Source organism: Octopus bimaculoides, chromosome 5 (assembly GCF_001194135.2).
Source record: "Octopus bimaculoides isolate UCB-OBI-ISO-001 chromosome 5, ASM119413v2, whole genome shotgun sequence".
NCBI classification, from domain to species: domain Eukaryota; kingdom Metazoa; phylum Mollusca; class Cephalopoda; order Octopoda; family Octopodidae; genus Octopus; species Octopus bimaculoides.
In genome coordinates, this window is record NC_068985.1 from 4,781,238 (window position 1) to 4,788,479 (window position 7,242).

Here is a 7,242-nt window from a genome sequence, read left to right on the forward strand (position 1 = left end):
GCGTGTGTGTGTGTGTGTGTGTGTGTGTATGCATATATATATATATATATATATCAGTATATTGTGATCACATTTATACAGCACAATCTCCTCATTTTAATAAAGTAAAAATCCAATTTAAATAAAACGTAATAGAAATATTTACTGAGCTCTTCTTTTGTCGACATCTCCTCTACTTATGTCTTTCAAAAGGTTACTGTAACCCTATAAATATTCAAAATGAAAGCATATGTTTAGACTTTATAATAAAATTAATGATTTAACATCAGTAGTTCTATTTTACCATGTAATTGACTCTTCAATCAAAATGGATATTGCCTGACTTCCTGAAGCAATTGGTTGTTTTGCTTCTCTACATCCACAGGAAGATCAACTTTCAGATGTTTGATTCAAAAACAGACAGAAACATTGGAATAATTCCAGAACATATTCTTTCAACCAACTTTGTACTGTAGGAAAGTAATAATTTCTAAACAAAGCACAAAATCACACATTTTGTAGGAGTCTAGTTATTTGCCCACAGAACTCAACTAATAAAGGAATGTGGTTTACTACTTAGGGTTATAACTTCACAATTATAAAGTAATGGCTTTGGTTCCTGGACCAAGAGGTACATTATGCCCCTGAGTAAAACAGTTCAGTATATTTCCCTCCAGTCTACTTAGCTGACAATAAGCAACAAATGAGTGGTGCAGGAGCACTCTCTCAATCCAGCTATCATGTCCTCACTGTTGGGTGAAAGGTAGGATGGTTGAGAAGTTATTTGTATTGAATTCTCATTGAATAGAAACATAAAACACTTAGTGAACGTACAGTTTCATGCTACCAGGTCATATTATTTTGTGTGAGATAGCTATGGGGTTATTTTTATGGGTTATTTTTCTAAATACTTGACTGATAATTTTTTTCTGAAATCAGAAAAGATGAAAGACGAAATTGACAAATCTGGGATTCAAAATCAGGCAATAATCCTCCACTTCATTAAAAGAAGTTGCAAAATATTCATCACATCTTGAACAAGAGAGAAAAAAACGTTAAGAGATTTGGATATACTGGATTTTACAGTATCCAGATATAGTATTTGTGTAAGAAAAGAAGACAAAATGGTATCACTTTCAACAACATTGCTCATTCAGAAATGACCTGTGATTAAGCCTTCCTGATTGAATGCTCCCATATCCAGCTCAAATATTCTACCTGTTCTATATTTACATGCATCTAACTTCTCATACCTACCCTACAATGTCATCCTAAAAGTAAATAATATGATCATTGAAGTCTTAAAGCTACAAGATAATGCATGATTAATTCAAAACTGTGAATAAATAAGCATTACCTTTGACAGAGGAATCTGAATTGTTTAAAGGATTAAACAAGAATAACAAAAATAGGAAAATTAAATAGAAGTCCAATACAAGAAACAAAGGCTTTCTCCTTCATCAGTTTCAATATCAAAGCTGCTGTGTCTACCAACACAACTTCAATAACTTTACTTGTGTTATCAAGCTTCAATAAATGGGATGCTACACTGAACTCACTGGCATTTCAATTCAGAAATTGTAAACATTGAACTAGTAAATCGAAATCTTGTATACTATGAAGTCTGTTCCCCTTAATGCTTCACCAAATTACCAATATTCAAAAAACATGTAAAATTCCAAAACAAAGCAGAGAAGCAAAATAAGTTTGGAGAAGGGAATATATTTCATCTCTAGTCCCTAACAGAACAAGGCCCTCACAGAAGGCAGCATATAATCATTTCATTTGCTCCATCATAGCAACTAAATCCTCGTCGACTGCCATCTTTGAAATGGCATCCACTTGCACTACGTTCTTAAGTTTCAGACATCGATCCAAAAAAAAGACAATACTTTTATGTATTTTTATAAGTCTGTCAGATGAAGCAAGTTAGTTTCTGTTGTGCGAGAGTATGATACCCTCTGGCGAGAAAGGACTGGACCATTACATATAAATAGTAGCCGTCTGAGTAAGTGAGTATTTCATGCTTGTTCCACAGTTTGTGTGTTGTTAGTTCAAAGTTTACAGTTTGAGTTAGCATCTTGGATTGTTGGTTCTTAAAACAATGATGTTACATTTGTGTGGTTACATTCTATTTGTTTCGATTATATTGTTATTACACTGTTGCAGTGCATGTTTTTTTATCCACAAGGGTATAACATCTGTTGACAAGGATTGTTCGAAACTCACAATGGTTATTTGACAATTTCTGCATTATGGCAAACCTATTAGCCACAGTAGTATAGTTTCAAGAGAAGCAACAGGAACAACCACAGGAATTGCAAAAACAAATACTACAACATCAACAATTAACTGAGTTACAGTCAGCGAAGTCCAGTAATTTCAAAGCACCTGAAGATAGAGAAATTCAGGCAAAGATTATCTCGATAATGGAGCAAGTGAATCAGGATTTATCTCAACAGACCATCACAGAAGAATATCAGACTCTGGTAAATCTTGAACTTGATGTGAAAAAATTACAACATAAAGACTCTGCAAAAATTCAAATGTATCGTCCCAGGTGGCAAAATCAAAAACAAAGTGTCAGGGCCCAATCCATGTTATGGTTGTGGGGAGGGGGGCCTACACTACAAAAAGGATTGTCTGTTTAAAAACAAAAAAGTGCTATAGTTGTCAGAAGCTGGGACACATGAGTCATTGTGGAACTATGAGTCTCAAACACAGAAAGTTCCAAGGTGTTTTCAGTGGAGAGTGATTGTGATGGGAAAACAAAAAAATTTATGCACATAAAAATAAATGATATGGATACCAAATTACAGTTAGACATAGGTAGTAACATCACGATTATAAAAGCGGATACTTGGAAAATATTGACAAACTGAGATTATGTAAAACAGCAAGAATAGCAGGTGGTTTAACAGGCGATAAATTACATTTCATGAGCAAAACATTTGTTGATGTCACGTTTTGAGGCAAAGACACACGAAACAGGCTCCAATCTGATTTGGCAGAGTTTCTACAGCTGGATGCCCTTCCTAACGCCAACAACTCAGAGAGTGTAGTGGGTGCTTTTACATGTCACCTGCACGAAGGCCAGTCAGGCGGTACTGGCAACAGCCATGCTCAAAATGTTACATTTTATGTGCCACCTGCACAAGAGCCAGTCCAGGGGCACTGGCAATGATCTCGCTTGAAAATCCTACGAAGGCCAGTCAGGTGGTAAAAATAAAAGAAGCTTTAGAAAATAAACAGAATAAATATACGAATGCCTGTAGTTTTTCACTTTGCGATGATATTTTGATGTGTGCCCAAAGGGGTGGTGGTTCCAACTACATTACAAAAAAGTGTACTGCAACAATTTCACATCCAGGAATGGCAAAGATGAAGGCCCAAACGAAGAGTCATATCTATTGGCCATCTATGGACTGAGATATCGAAAGCTTGGTGAGAATGTGGTAAGTTTGTATGCTCACAGCCAAAGCCCTGCCAATAAACTATCAATCATGGCCAGAGAGGCAGAACCCATGGTCTAGGTTACACACTGACGATGCCAAACCAGTAAACAGTGATTACTACCTAATCATAGTGGATAGCTGTACTAAGTGGCTGGACGTTTGCAGGTGCTATAGACAAACATCTAAGATAACTATAAAGTTCTTATATGAATAGTCTGATGAAACGGTGTCCCTGACACCCTAGTTTCAAACAACAGAATGCAGTTCTCTGGGTATGAATTTAAGAACTTCACCCTACCACCTGAGCTCAAACGGGCACTTAGAAAGATTAGTGGACACTTTCAAAAGAGTGTTAAGAAAATGTGGAATGAATTAAGAAGCTCTGAAGCAGTGAGAAATTTCTTAATAAACAGAATGACCCCCAGTCCCAGAATAAATTCGAAGAAGTCTCCTGCAGGATTGAGGTTCACAAGAAGAATAAAATCCATTTCTGATAAGCTGTTACCGGAGAAAAAAAGATGTAAAGAAAATACGAAAGAGCTACTAAAATACATCAAGACAGATGATAAAGTGCATTTCAAAACTAATAGAAATGTTAGGACTAGGAAGATGGCCTTGTTACCAGAAAAACTGGAAGTATGATGTATCTAATTAAAGGGACATATAAACCAACTATGGAAGAGGAATACCCAAGTTCAGGAAGAAATTCCCATGGAAGTATTCTGCGAAATATTCAATGTACCTGTACCAAAAGTAATAGAGCCCCAAAGAACCAGTATGAGAAAAAGGCAGATGAAACACCTTGAGATAAGTGAAAGAAATACTATATTAGTATATATATATGAGTAAAAAATTTCTTTATTTCTTTGAAACACTAAATCTCAGAAGAGGAGATGTTGTGTGAGAGTATCGACTGGTGAGAATGGATTGGACCACTACATATAAATAGCAGTAGTCTCAGAAAGTGAGTAGTTCATGCTAGTTCCACAGTTCATGTATTGGTGGTCCAAAGTTTACACTTTGAGTTAGCATGTTGGATTGTTGGTTTTTAATAGAATGATGTTACGTTCTGTGTGTTTACTGCCGTTTGTTTCAATTAGATTGTTATTACACTTGCAGTGTATTCGTTTAACCATAAACATATTACAGTCTCCATGACATTTTGGTAGCCCTGCCTCAGACTTGTAAGAATTTCAGTGTAGGATGTTCAACCTGAATATCTGAAGGTAAACAATAATCGGTGGAGAGGAAATCCTGATTTGGTTCAAATGCATGAAAGTGAGGGAATTCTCAGTAAAGTCACCCAAGAACCAATCTTTTAAATTATTCTGGTAGAAAACATGAGAAATCTCAGTCATGACATCTCTAATTAGAAACACATCAGAATGAACAGGTGACTTAGATGAAACTGCACCTTGTTACCTAATGTGATGCCACAGGTAGGCTAATGATATCGTTTACCTTATTTCTTAAATGAATTCTTAAGTCTTTAGAAAAACCTTCATAGATGACAGAATGTTGAAGGTTTTTGCAGGTTTATTTTTAACCATTTAACAGATCATTCAATCAAATGCAATGGATATTTATCTATATTGTTCTGAATTCCTAAAGCATTATCTTGTAGATCCAGTGTCACTACTAGTATTGCTGCTACTAATACTACCAGCAACAGCACCAGCACCACCATCACAACCATTAGTACAACAACAGCTGCTGCCACTACCAATATATTCAACACAGGACTTACATTGCTGCAAGTGTCATCTGTAGTTAGGTTGCTGCCCAATTTCAGACAGCATTAAGAGATTATCTGCAAAATTAATCCCAACACTGACATGAATTGAGGTAGAGGACGGGCAAATGCACAGGATTTGATCCTACGACCTAAGAACGTAAAATCCAATATTTTATTCCGACAACCATAGCATTTTTGCAGGTGTATCTACTTTGGCAGTCTATAATTAAATAATACCAGATTTTGTAACAAATTAGTTATTTTAAGCTTTTTAGTAATTGTTTAGCCCTAGGTCAGTCCTCTTCCAGCAGACCTATTATCCCAAAAGTATGTTTCTTATGATAAAACCCAAAAAGGACAATTTTGTAGGACCTCCATCACTGGTAGGAAAAAGTGAGGATGGAACCATCACTTGTTTGGTATCATCAGACCATATACCTCAAGTGAATGCTTACTACAGGAGGAATTCCACTGAATGCATCACTGGTACAGGTGGATAACACCTTAGACAAGTGTGTTCTACCACAGTAATTGCTTGACCAATTCCTTGTGAATAAAATTTGGTAGATGGAAACTGTGTAGAAGACCAGCTGTTGCATCTACATTGAAGCCTCCCTCTGTCTACAGCACAATGTTATCTAAGGAAAAGACAAAGGCCAATACAGTTTCACAGTATGGCTGTGAGAAGGGAAAGGGCAGGATGAGATATCACAAGGCATCCAATCAAGTGTTTTAACAACCCTGAACTGCTACTATTATTATTATTACCTAATTCAAAAAGGGAAAGGTACAATTAACTGCATTGATATTTGAACTCAGAATGTAGACAACCAAGACAAATACCGCAAAGCCTTCAAACCAATGCTCTAATCACTCTGCCAACGTACTGAACTGTAAATAAATTGTATCAACAAACCTTATGTCCTTCAAAGTATGTCTTTGCTAGTTTTCTGCAAAAAAAAAAACAAACATATTTTCATCACATCATCACAATCACCATCATTACTTCTACATTAGCTTACAAAAAGAACCATTACAGAATTATTATTTTGTGTTTGTACATTTTAATATTTTAATCTAAATCTACAATTCATTTGAATAGGTCTAATCTTTAATTATCACCAGGTATCATATTTGTGGATGCCTGTAAAGCATCAAACTGGAATGTATTTGAATTATAAGTCTTTTGAAGACCTTCATCCATCAATAATCTTTAGAGAATGTTGAAGGTTTTTATTATCATTGCTGGTGCACATGAATGTTTTACATTCATAATCAGTGTTCTTGATAATTGGTCACAACCACTTTACTCAGATGTCAAGAACCTTTCTTACAATCCTTGCTCTTCCCAATACAGCAGATTTCAGAATTGATGCAATTCTTGTAATTATACAAAACTCAATAAGGGAGCCTTTAAGTCTGTTGGTGACGACTGAGATTATTAATTGTTCTAAGTTAATATCTTCATTGTCCCTTAACATTGTGCCACCTTGCTTCTCCTTGCCTGGCTGACTGAGGTAGCCAAGTACCCCCTCTATAATAAGACAACTATCTCTGCCTCTCTGTCATACACTAACCTCTTGCCAGGCTCACAGCCACATCCCTCCATTCCTCCCCTTCTCTCAACTAAGAGCCCTTTGTCTTGCAAGTCATTTGGCAACTCCACTGGTGCTGGTGCCACGTGACAGCACCTGTGCCACTGCCATGTAGGAAGTTCCCATGCTACTGCCACATAAAATGCGCTGAGTACACTCTGTAAAGTAGTTGGCATTAAGAAGGGCTCCCAGCAGCAGAGACCATGCCAAAACATACAACTGGAGCCTGCTGGGGCCCTCCAGCTTGCCAGTTCCTGCCAAAATATCCAATCCATGCCATTAAATGATGATGGTGATACATGATGATCATGATGAAGATGATGATGGTAATGATGATGCTGATTACCATAAAACAAACACTTTTGTAGGTAAAAAAAAAGTTTTACTTTTTAAATTGAATCAGGGCAAAATGAAGACAGACCAGGCTCAGATGACAATCAAGTTAACTGACAGATCTTGCAGATCTAAACAGGATTAT

The 7,242-nt window shown here is 36.4% G+C and overlaps 1 long non-coding RNA gene across 1 annotated transcript in view; it reads right to left on the bottom strand.

Moving 5' to 3' along the window:
- The window catches only part of LOC106881218 (uncharacterized), a 7,324-nt gene extending 833 nt beyond the window's left edge, over window positions 1-6,491 (bottom strand). The window contains exons 1-2 of the long non-coding RNA XR_001410828.2: window positions 6,086-6,491; window positions 146-204 (exon numbers count right to left, since the gene is read on the bottom strand). This is a non-coding gene — a long non-coding RNA (uncharacterized LOC106881218). The remainder of the gene's footprint in view (window positions 1-145; window positions 205-6,085) is intronic.
- Window positions 6,492-7,242: the final 751 nt, after the last annotated feature.